This window comes from Leuresthes tenuis, unplaced genomic scaffold (genome assembly GCF_036924035.1).
Source record: "Leuresthes tenuis unplaced genomic scaffold, fLeuTen1.0.hap1 SCAF_15, whole genome shotgun sequence".
NCBI lineage: Eukaryota > Metazoa > Chordata > Actinopteri > Atheriniformes > Atherinopsidae > Leuresthes > Leuresthes tenuis.
The window spans coordinates 8,512,734-8,525,630 of record NW_027325369.1 but is presented as its reverse complement, the minus strand read 5'-3'; positions in this window follow the sequence as shown (position 1 = coordinate 8,525,630).

Below are 12,897 nucleotides of genomic sequence, written 5' to 3'. Positions count from 1 at the left end.
ATAAGAAATATTAAACATTTACACATAGATTTTTGAATACATGTAGAGGAATGATACTTTGAAATGTGCTCATTGCGGAGTTATGATCAGTTGAGTAATGAAGGTTGAACTATTCTAGGAAAGAGGTTTTATTCCCAGCATCATGATGGACACTCCTGATATAGAAGGTTTCGCTAACGCATTGGAATTGTTTTACTATTTTCATATGCATGTGCAATGAAGAATTGCTTGCTGCTGATAAATGCAAAGAAGAACAGCTTACACATAGATGCTCACATATAGGCTGCTGAATGCAATGAAGACCTGCTTATCAAGTAAAGGTCAATGTCAATGTGTAATATTCAATTAGGATTTGCAAAACAGTGAAGTTAAACAATGAATGGGTCCATAGTCGGTATGAGAAGACTACAGGAATATTTACCTGGGTGTACGTTCAAACAGAGATGAGAAAATTGCGATAAATAATTGTTTGTTTGTTTGTTAGTATGTATAGGAATGTTATGTGTATAAACTGTGTTGAGTTATAGTTACTCAGTAGTGTCTCAGTGAAACAACCGACGGGGGAAGCCTTGCGGTGACAACAAAAGCAGTGTTTTACTGATCAGTCAAGTTGCTCCAGTGTACTCCATACAAACTGGTTGGCTACTGAAGGGATAGAAAATGGGGAATACTTGTTTTAAAGCAAACAAGGAATTAGATGGGAAAAATAAATGTTTTAACGGGACCCAGACAATATTAAATACTCAGACAGATGGGAGAAGAAGTGTAGTTTTGTAGGAAATCACAAAATTATTACATAGAATTAGTGAAATCAATTGAAGAATGCCTTTCTGAAGAGCTGTTTACCACAGATGAGCAGCTTTGCGACCAAGCACATTGTAGATCGCTTTACTGCCAAAATGATCTAATTTAATGGATTGGTTTAGACATGCATAACAGCATTTTAAGAACAAAGAGAGAAACAAAAAGGGACAACGCTTCATGATGGAAGGGGATGTATAAATAACTGTGTATATGATGAAGGGGGTGGCAACACCCATTCCGAAATCCCGCCATTCCGAAATCCCGCTATTCCGACATCCCACCATTCTGACATACCACCATTCCGACATACCACCATTCCGACATGCAAACGTCCCACCATTCCGACATCCCACCATTGCGACATCCCGCTATTCTGACGTTCAAATGTCCCACCATTCCGACAAGGCTTTCCGTATAAGGAAATGTGTGTTACTCAACAGGTGAGTCCCTTCTTTCTGTTCATGCAATTTATATGTTTAACACATGTTTATAGACAAGCGTTATTAAAAACACAAAGTCTCGGCAACTGGAGGAGGAGAAGCAGTCCGCGGTGGTTTTCAATCACACACTCCAATGCCACTTGTTTCAACTTCCGAAAATTTAATCCAGGAAAAAAAGGCTTACAAACATGGACCAAAACGGCTCCATAACACGCTCAAGAATCCAAAAGAAACGAAAGTTAACTAAAAGAAAGCAAATAAACAGTATGAAGTGGTCAAAATTGGTTTTACGCATGCCTATGTGCGTCTGGCACATGCGTCTTCGGGCTCTTCCACGTTGGTTTGTGGATGAAAGCTATATGTTCAGCTGTAATGTCATGTAAAAACAATCTCTACATGACATTTACTCCCAGGTGTGACCAGTTAGGTCCTTAAGATATCAACAGGCTGTATAAAGCTACAACCGTTGCGGCTGTGTGTTTGTGCCAAATGCGCAAAGCCCATCCGCGCTTCCCAAAATTGGAGTGAGTACTCATAAATCACGTGAATAACATGAATAAACGTTTTTACAAAATTTTGTTGTGTTTTATACGTTCTATGCTGTCATTTCTCTCTTCTCCTATTGGCAAGGCAAGGCAGAGTGCTCGCAACTGTGTCCTGTGCAGTAGCCGTGATATCTGTAATTGCAATTATTACTTTTGCATATGATGACAGCGTGCAAAAGACGCATGGGCTCTGTGGAGAGCTCCGCTCCAGCTGGCTGCTGTGACAGCTCACTGACACTGTATTTCTGCTTAATCAGTTTCAGTCTCGTCAGAGTTACATTAATATCTGTATTTTTATATTTGAAATTCAGGGGATTTTGATAATAGATTATTAAAGTTTGTTTGCGAGGCTGTGGCCTCCACATGTGCAAAGCTTGTGCGCCAAACTTTAGGGCGTATTTGCGCCGGCATATCATTAGTGCAAAATGTTTTGGGTAAAAAATAGGCTATTAAAAGGAACTGTCGGAATGGCGGTATGTTAAAAAAAACAAAAAACATACCGCCATTCCGACCATAGGAGGAAAAAAGTGTCGGAATGGTGGGACGTTTGATAAAAAATTAAGTGTCGCCATTCCGACAATTGGAGACCCATGTCGGAATGGCGAGATGTCGGAATGGCAGCATGTAACCATGATGAAGGAGAGACCATTTGAGCAGCACAGCCATTTCGCAGCACAGGGACAGCAGTCCAAGTTACAGGATCTCCCACGTGGTATCACCTGTCACATTGTGTCAAGGCATCAAAAGAAGAAAAAATCACCAAACTCAAGGACAAAAAGACAAAGACTCCGGTGAACGAAGAGAGAGTACTGACAAACCAGAAATACAAAAGGATTCTCGATATCAAGATCCAGAAGAAGAGGCTAACAATGCCACGAACACTTACGATGCTGGGAATGATGCCAGCAATGAACAGAGAAGAAGATTCAGTGTCATCAATCTGCATTACGTGCCTCTAATGAGGGGGTGAATATAGAATCCTCAACGATTACAACGTCTCTGGGAACTGTGACAACAACAAGGTTTAAACCATTTTGATATATATTGTAACCTATTGTCTAAGGAATAGTGCTGAAAATGAGGTAAATCTAATCCACCACTGTCCTTGGTCTTCTGTAGGGTTTTTAAACTAATACGTGGTGGTTTGTTTTTCCACAGAAATTTGGAGATGCATGAATCTAGTGACTTAAACCAAGTAGCAGATGGTTTTATGGGGATCATTGAGAACAAATAGTTAACTTTTGGTAGTATCATCATTTTAATGGATGTAACTCTCCCCATAAGTGATATAGGTAAGGACTTCCAACGAGAGATCGTCCTCTACTGTCTTTAATAATTGCACATAATTTAGCTTTGTTAGCTCTGAGAGCCTGGAGGAAATGTTTATGCCTAAATATCTAATATTTCCTGACTGTAAAGTGATCGCAGGTATATTATGGACCCTACAGTTAATGGGCAGAACTGTGGTCTTAGACCAGTTGATAGAGTAGTCAGAAAGTGCTGAGAATTTATTTATGAGTGTGATCGTGTGACTGAGAGACGTCTGTGAGTTCTGAAGGAAAAGTAATACATCATCAGCATAAAGACTTATTTTATGCTCAATATTTTGGGATTAATTACTCACAAACGGGTAAGAAAAGGTAGTATTGCCAGACCATACATGATCAAAACAGGGAGCGGAGGTGGTTCAGCTGCAAGGTGTGAATGTCTGACTATAGTTTGTAAAAAGCGGGTAAGATAAGGTGCGAATGCCCGACAATGTATAATCAAAAGAGGGAGCAGAGGTTTTCGGCTACAAGAAGGTTTGAATGTCCGACCATAGTTTGTAAAAAGCGGGTAAGAAAAGGTTCAAATGCCTGACAATACACCATCAAAAGCGGGAGCGGAGATGTTCCGCTGTAAGACGGTGTGAATGTCCGACCATATTTGGTAAAAAGCGGGTAAGAAAAGGTTAAAATACCCGACTGTACACAATCAATAGCGGGAGCGGAGTTGTTTGGCTACAAGAAGGTGTGAAAGTCCGACCACGGTTTGTAAAAAGCGGGTAAGAAAAGGTTCGAATGCCCGAATATATACCATCAAAAGTGGAAGTGGATGTGTTCGGCTGCAAGAAGGTGTGAACGTCCGACCAAAGTTTGTAAAAAGCAGTTAAGAAAAGGTTCGAATATCCAACCAAACATAATCAAAAGCGGGAGCAGAGCTGTTCGACTCCAAGTAGGTGTGAATGTCCAGCCATAATTACTCACAAACGGGTAAGAAAAGGTAGTATTGCCAGACCATACATGATCAAAACAGGGAGCTGAGGTGGTTCAGCACCAAGGTGTGAATGTCTGACTATAGTTTGTAAAAAGCGGGTAAGATAAGGTGCGAATGCCCAACAATGTATAATCAAAAGAGGGAGCAGAGGTTTTCGGCTACAAGAAGGTTTGAATGTCCGACCATAGTTTGTAAAAAGCGGGTAAGAAAAGGTTCAAATGCCTGACTATACACCATCAAAAGCGGGAGCGGAGATGTTCCGCTGTAAGACGGTGTGAATGTCCGACCAAAGTTGGTAAAAAGCAGGTAAGAAAAGGTTAAAATACCCGACTGTACACAATCAATAGGAATGAATTTTATAGCAAAATCCGAAATCATGCATAACTCCGCAAAAGGAACGTATTGCTCAACCAAAGGGATGCTTCTTTCTCATTCAGGGTAATATGAGGAACTTTATGCTTTATACATTTTAGACATGGATAACTATGAAGGACAAAGCAATTTTAACTTGGTTTGAGCAAAGCAATTCATTTTATAGGAAAATCCGAAATCGTGCAGGACTCATGAAAGTAAGCTTATTCTCGGATTCCTGATCCTCCAGTGTTGCTCTTTCCTATACTGCAAAATACAGCCTTGTTCTTTGTTGAAATCGATATAGACATTGATAAATATGAAGGACAAAGCAGTTTCCACTTTGTTTGAGTGAAGGAATTAATTTTATAGCAAAATCCCAAATCAAGCAGAAAGTATGAAAATAAGCTTGTTTTCGGATTCCTGATCCTTCAGTGTTGCTATTTCTTCTACTGCAAAATACAATGTTGTTCTTTGTTGAAGTAAATCTAGACATTGATAAATATGAAGGACAAAGAAGTTTTCACTTGGTTTGAGTGAAGGAATTCATTTTATACATAAAATCCCAAATCATGCAGAACGTATGAAAATAAGCTTATTCTCGGATTCCTGATCCTTCAGTGTTGCTTTTTCTTCTCCTGCAAAATACAATGTTGTTCTTTGTTGAAGTCAATCTAGACATTGATAAATATGAAGGACAAAGCAGTTTTAACTTGGTTTGAGTGAAGGAATTCATTTTATACATAAAATCCCAAATCATACAGAACGTATGAAAATAAGCTTATTCTCGGATTACTGATCCTTCAGTGTTGCTCTTTCTTCTACTGCAAAATCCAGTGTTGTTCTTTGTTGAAGTCAATCTAGACATTGATAAATATGAAGGACCAAGCAGTTTTAACATAGTTTGAGTGAAGGCATTCATTTATAGTAAAATCAATAATCGTGCAGAACTCATGAAAATAAGCTTATTCTCGGATTCCTAAAACTTTTGATTTGCTCTTTCTTTACTGCAAAGTACAATGTTGTTCTTTGTTGAAGTCGATCTAGACATTGATAAATATGAAGGACAAAGCAGTTTTCACTTGGTTTGAGTGAAGGATTTGCAGCTGAAAACCTCCCGCTCCCGCTTTTGATTGTGTATAGTCGGGCTTTCGAGCCTTTTCTTACCCGGTTTTTAGAAATTAGGGTTGGACATTCAGACCTTGCAGCCGAAGACCTCCACTCCCTCTTTTGATCATACATTGTCGGGCAGTCGCACCTTGTCTTACCCGCTTTTTACAAACTATAGTCAGACATTCACACCTTGCAGCTGAACCACCTCAGCTCCCTGTTTTGATCATGTATGGTCTGGCAATACTACCTTTCCTTACCCGTTTGTGAGTAATTATGGCTGGACATTCACACCTACTTGCAGTCGAACAGCTCTGCTCCCGCTTTTGATGGTATATATTCGGGCATTCGAACCTTTTCTTAGCAGCTTTTTACAAACCATGGTTAAACTTTCACACCTTCTTGTAGCCGAACAACTCCGCTCCCGCTATTGATTGTGTACAGTCAGGTATTTTAACCTTTTCTTACCCGCTTTTTACCAACTATGGTTGGACATTCAATTCAATTCAATTCAATTCAATTCAATTTTATTTATATAGCGCCAGATTACAACAATTGTCATCTCAAGGCACTTAAGTAATATAGTCCAATTCAAGCCAATTGGAATTCAATTCATTGTAATCATAATCCAATTAATTCATATAGAGCTAATTCAAAAAATTAATATCCTAGCTAAGGAAACCAACAGATTGCACCGAAATGTGTCTTCAGTCCAATCTCCCATCCTGAGCGTGCCTGTGGCAACTGTGGAAAGGAACGACTCCCTTTTAACAGGAAGAAACCTCTGGCAGAACCAGACTCAGGAAGGGTGGCCATCCGCCTCGACCAGCTGGGGTTTGAGAAGACAGAAAAGAGGGAAAAGAGGGGGAAAAACACCATAACGCCATTCAAAGGATATCTGTTGGAACAGGGAAACATAGGTTAATAACCACAATAATGTCACATGTACATAAAATCAATTTTGAAATTAAAAATTAAAAAGAGAGCAAAGTGAGGAAAGGTGTGACAGATGAGGTCCCCCAGCAGTCTAAGCCTATAGCAGCTTAACTATGGGATGTTTTAGGATTACCTGAGCCATCCCTAACTATAAGCTTTATCGAAAAGAAAAGTTTTAAGCCTAATCTTAAAAGTGGAAAGGGTGTCTGCTTCCCGGACATTTACTGGCAGCTTATTCCACAAGAGAGGGGCCTGATAACTGAAGGCTCTACCTCCCATTCACACCGTCTTACAGCGGAACACCTCCGCTCCCGCTTTTGATGGTGTATAGTCAGGCATTTGAACCTTTTCTTACCCGCTTTTTACTAACTATGGTCAGACATTCAAACCTTCTTGTAGCCGAAAACCTCCGCTCCCTCTTTTGATCATACATTGTCGGGCATTCGCACCTTTTCTTACCCGTTTTTTACAAACCATGGTCGGACTGTCACACATTCTTGTAGCCAAACACATCCGCTCCCGCTATTGATTGTGTACAGTCGGGTATTTTAACCTTTTCTTACCCGTTTTTTACCAACTATGGTCGGACATTCACACCTTCTTACAGCGGAACACCTCCTCTCCCTCTTTTGATGGTGTATGTTTGGGCATTCGAACCTTTTCTTACCCGCTTTTTACAAACTATGCTCGGACATTCAAACCTTCTTGTAGCCGAACACATCCACTCCTGCTTTTGATGATGTATGGTTGGGCATTCAAACCTACTTGTTGCCCGCTTTTCATTAATTTTGGGTGGACATTCACACCTTGTCACAGCCAAACACCTCAGCTCCCTGTTTTGATCATGTATGGTTGGACATTCGCACCTTTTCTCACCCGCTTTTTGCCAACTATGGTCGGCTGTTCACTGCTTCCTCTCCACCATATTTGTATGGTGGGATATTCACACCCACTTGCATCCGAAGACCTTTTGTTGATATTTAGTCGGTCATTCGCAGCTTACCCGCTTTTGGCAAACTATGGCCTTCATGCAGCCAAACACCTCTGATCTCGCTTTTGATGATGTAAGGTTGGGCATTCAGACCTTGCATCACCTGCTTTTCACCAAATATAGTAGGACATTCACACCTTCTTGCAGCCGAACACTTCCGCTCCACCTTTTAGTGTTCTATCACACCTTTTTTTTCACCGCATTTTATAGATTATTTTTGGAAATTCTCAACCACTCTCATCCGAAGACCTCTCCTCCCGCTTTTGTTAATATATTTGAACTTTAGTCGGACATTCACACCTTCTTGCAGCTGAACCACCTCCGCTCCCTGTTTTGATCATGTATGGTCTGGCAATACTACCTTTTTTTACCCGTTTGTTAGTAATTATGGCTGGACATTCACACCTACTTGCAGCCGAACACCACCTCTCCCGCTTTTGATGATGTATGGACCGGCATTCTTACCTTTTCTAACACTTTTTTCAGCAATTATGGTCTGAGATTCACACTTACTCACAGCCGAACAACTCCGCTCCCGCATTTGATGGTGTATAGTCGGGCATTCTCACCCTTTCTCATCAGCTTTTTGCAAATTATGATCTGACATTCACACCTGCTTTTGATAATGTATGGTTGGGCATTCGCACCTTTTCTTACCCATTTTTCAGTAATTATGGGTGGACATTCACACCTTCTTGCAGCTGAACACCTCCTCTCCCGCTATTGATTGTGTACAGTCGGGTATTTTAACCTTTTCTTACCCGCTTTTTACAAACTATGGTCGGACATTCAAACCTTCTTGTAGCCGAAAACCTCCGCTCCCTCTTTTGATTATACATTGTTGGGCATTCGCACCTTATTTACAAACTATAGTCAGACATTCACACCTTGCAGCTGAGCCACCTCAGCTCCCTGTTTTGATAGTGTATGTTCGGGCATTCGAACCTATTCTTACCCCCTTTTTACAAACTATGCTCGGAGATTCACACCTACTCACAGCCGAACAACTCCGCTCCCGCATTTGATGATGTCTTGTCCGGCATTCTAGTCTCTTCTAACACATTTTTCAGCAATTATGGTTGGACATTCACACCTACTCACAGCCGAACATTTCCGCTCCCGCATTTGATGGTGTATAGCCATGCATTCTCACCCTTTCTCATCAGCTTTTTGCAAATTATGATCTGACATTCACACCTACTTGCAGTCGAACAGCTCTGCTCCCGCTTTTGATTATGTTTGGTTGGATATTCGAACCTTTTCTTAACTGCTTTTTACAAACTTTGGTCGGACGTTCACACCTTCTTGCAGCCGAACACATCCACTTCCACTTTTGATGGTATATATTCGGGCATTCGAACCTTTTCTTACCCGCTTTTTACAAACCGTGGTCGGACTTTCACACCTTCTTGTAGCCAAACAACTCCGCTCCCGCTATTGATTGTGTACAGTCGGGTATTTGAACCTTTTCTTACCCGCTTTTTACCAACTATGGTCGGACATTTACACCTTCTTACAGCGGAACACCTCCGCTCCCTCTTTTGACGGTCTATGTTCGGGCATTCTAACCTTTTCTTACTCGCTTTTTACAAACTATGGTTGGACATTCAAACCTTCTTGTAGCCGAACACATCCACTCCTGCTTTTGATGATGTATGGTTGGGCATTTTCACCTTTTCTTACCCATTTTTCAGTAATTATGGGTGGACATTCACACCTTCTTGCAGCTGAACAACTCCTCTCCCGCTTATGATCATGTGCGGTTTGATATTCGAAAATTTTCTTTCATGTTTTAAAGCAATTATTGATGGACATTCAAATCTTCTTGTAGCCGAACACATCCACTCCTGTTTTTGATGATGTATGGTTTGGCATTCGCACCTATTTTTTACCCATTTTTCAGGAATTTTGGGTGGACATTCAGACCTTCTTGCAGCCGAAAACCTCTGCTCCCTCTTTTGATCATACATTGTCGGGCATTCGCACCTTATCTTACCCGCTTTTTACAAACTATAGTCAGACATTCACACCTTGCAGCTGAACCACCTCCGCTCCCTGTTTTGATCATGTATGGTCTGGCAATACTACCTTTTCTTACCCGTTTGTGAGTAATTATGGCTGGACATTCACACCTACTTGCAGTCGAACAGCTCTGCTCCCGCTTTTGATTATGTTTGGTTGGATATTCGAACCTTTTCTTAACTGCTTTTTACAAACTTTGGTCGGACGTTCACACCTTCTTGCAGCCGAACACCTCCGCTTCCGCTTTTGATGGTATATATTCGGGCATTCGAACCTTTTCTTACCAGCTTTTTACAAACCATGGTTGGACTTTCACACCTTCTTGTAGCCGAACAACTCCGCTCCCCCTATTTATTGTGTACAGTCGGGTATTTTAACCTTTTCTTACCCGCTTTTTATCAACTATGGTCGGACATTTACACCGTCTTACAGCGGAACACCTCCGCTCCCGCTTTTGATGGTGTATAGTCAGGCATTTGAACCTTTTCTTACCCGCTTTTTACAAACTATGGTTAGACATTCAAACCTTCTTGTAGCCAAAAACCTCCGCTCCCTCTTTTGATCATACATTGTCGGGCATTCGCACCTTATCTTACCCGCTTTTTACAAACCATAGTCGGACTTTCACATCTTTTAGTAGCCGAACAACTCCGCTCCTGCTATTGATTGTGTACAGTCGGGTATTTTAACCTTTTCTTACCCGCTTTTTACCAACTATGGTCGGACATTCACACCTTCTTACAGCGGAACACCTCCGCTCCCTCTTTTGATGGTGTATGTTCGGGCAGTCAAACCTTTTCTTACCTGCTTTTTACAAACTATGGTCAGACATTCAACCCTTCTTGGAGCCGAACACATCCACTCCTGCTTATGATTATGTATAGTTGGGCATTCGCACCTTTTCTTACCCATTTTTCAGTAATTATGGGTGTACATTCACACCTTCTTGCAGCCAAACACCTCCGCTCCCTCTTTTGATCATACATTTTCGGGCATTCGCACCTTTTCTTACCCGCTTTTTACAAACCATGGTCCGACTTTCACACCTTTTAGTAGCCGAACAACTCCGCACCCGCTACTGATTGTGTACAGTCGGGTATTTTAACCTTTTCTTACCCGTTTTTTACCAACTATGGTCGGACATTCACACCTTCTTACAGCGGAACACCTCCGCTCCCTCCTTTGATGGTGTATGTTCGGGCATTCGAACCTTTTCTTACCCGCTTTTTACAAACTATGGTCAGACGTTCAAACCTTCTTGTAGCCGAACATATCCACTCCTGCTTTTGATGATGTATGGTTGGGCATTCGAACCTACTTGTTGCCCGCTTTTCATTAATTATGGGTGGACATTCACACCTTGTCTCAGCCAAACACCTCCGCTCCCTGTTTTGATTATGTATGGTTTGACATTCGCACCTTTGCTTACCCTCTTCTTATACTGATTGCTCAAGATTAAGTTGTTCTTTCTCAAACTACAAAATTTTTTTAATTGTTGAAACTTGATTTGAAGTGGATAAACAAGGAAGACAAACAGTTTTAAGTCAGGCTGATAGCAATTAATTTTATAGCAAAATCTGTATTTCGTCATTTGTCGAGAGATGCTTATTGCTGAAGAAGTTCTTTCTCATTCTACAAAGTACAACGTTGTTTATCATTGAAACTTGATTAGACACGAATAAATATGAAGGACAAAGCAGTCTTAACATGGTTTGAGTTAAGGAATTCGTTTTATAGGAGAATCCGAATTCGTGCATAACTCGTAAAATAGAGCTTATTTTCGGATTCCTGAAGAATGAGTCTGGTTCTTTCTCATAATACAAAGTTTGTTGTTTATTGTTGAAACTTGATCAGACCGTTAGATATAGTCGGACTCACCTCGACGCACGGCTTGGGATCTGGAACCAGTACTCTTGAGAGGGGTTGGACTCTCTTCCAATCTGGAGTTGCCCGTGGTGAGAGGCGCAGAGCAGGTGTGGGCATACTTATTGCCCCCCGGCTGTGTGCCAGTACATTGGGGTTTACCCCAGTGAACGAGAGGGTAGCCTCCCTCCGCCTTTGGGTGGGGGGACGAGTCCTGACTGTTGTTTGTGCCTATGCGCCAAACAGCAGTTCAGAGTACCTACCCTTTTTGGAGTCTCTGGGGGAGGCACTGGAGAATGCTCCTACCGGAGACTCCCTCATTCTGCTGGGGGACTTCAATGCTCACGTGGGCAATGACAGTGAGACCTGGAGGGGTGTGATTGGGAGGAACGGCCCCCCCGATCTGAATCAGAGTGGTGTTATGTTGTTGGACTTCTGTGCCAGTCATAGACTGTCCATAACGAACACCATGTTCAGGCATAAGGGTGTCCATATGTGCACTTGGCACCAGGACACCCTTGGCCGCAGTTCGATGATCGACTTTGTGGTTGTATCATCGGACTTGCGGCCGTATGTCCTGGACACTCGGGTGAAGAGAGGGGCGGAGCTGTCAACTGATCACAACCTGGTGGTGAGTTGGCTCCGCTGGTGGGGGAGGATGCCGATCAGACCTGGCAGGCCCATACGTATTGTGAGGGTCTGCTGGGAGCGTTTGTCAGAATCCCCCGTCAGAAGGAGCTTTAACTCCCACCTCCGGCAGAGCTTCAACCATATTTGAGGTGGGGGACATTGAGTCCGAATGGGCCATGTTCCGTGACTCCATTGCCGAGGCAGCTGGTCGGAGTTGTGGCCGTAAGGTGGTCGGTGCCTGTCGTGGCGGCAACCCTCGAACCTGCTGGTGGACACCAGTGGTGAGGGAAGCCGTCAAGCTGAAGAAGGAGTCCTATCGGGCCTTTTTGGCCAGTGGGACCCTGGAAGAAGCTGATAGGTACCGACGGGCCAGACGGGCCACGGCTTCGGCGGTTGTGAGGCAAAAACTCGGGCCTGGGAGGAGTTCGGTGAGACCATGGAGAACGATTTCCGGACGGCCTCGAAAAGATTTTGGTCCACCATCCGGCGTCTCAGGGGGGGGGAAGCGGCTCACAGTCAACACTGTTTACAGTGGGGACGGGGCTTTGCTGACCTCAACTAGGGATGTTGTGAGTCGGTGGGGGGAGTACTTCGAGGAACTCCTCAATCCTACCAACACGTGCTCGGAAGAGGCAGAGTCGGAGAGCTCGGAGACGGGGCCTCCCATTTCTGGGGCTGATGTTGCCGAGGTGGTTAAAAAGCTCCTCGGTGGCAAGGCCCCGGGGGTGGATGAGGTCCGTCCTGAGTTTCTCAAGGCTCTGAATGTTGTAGGGCTGTCTTGGCTGACACGCCTCTGCAGTATCGCGTTGACATCGGGGACAGTGCCTCTGGACTGGCAGATTGGGGTGGTGGTCCCCCTCTTTAAAAAGGGGGACCGGAGGGTGTGTTCCAACTATAGGGGTATCACACTCCTCAGCCTCCCTGGTAAGGTATTGGAGAGGAGGATCCG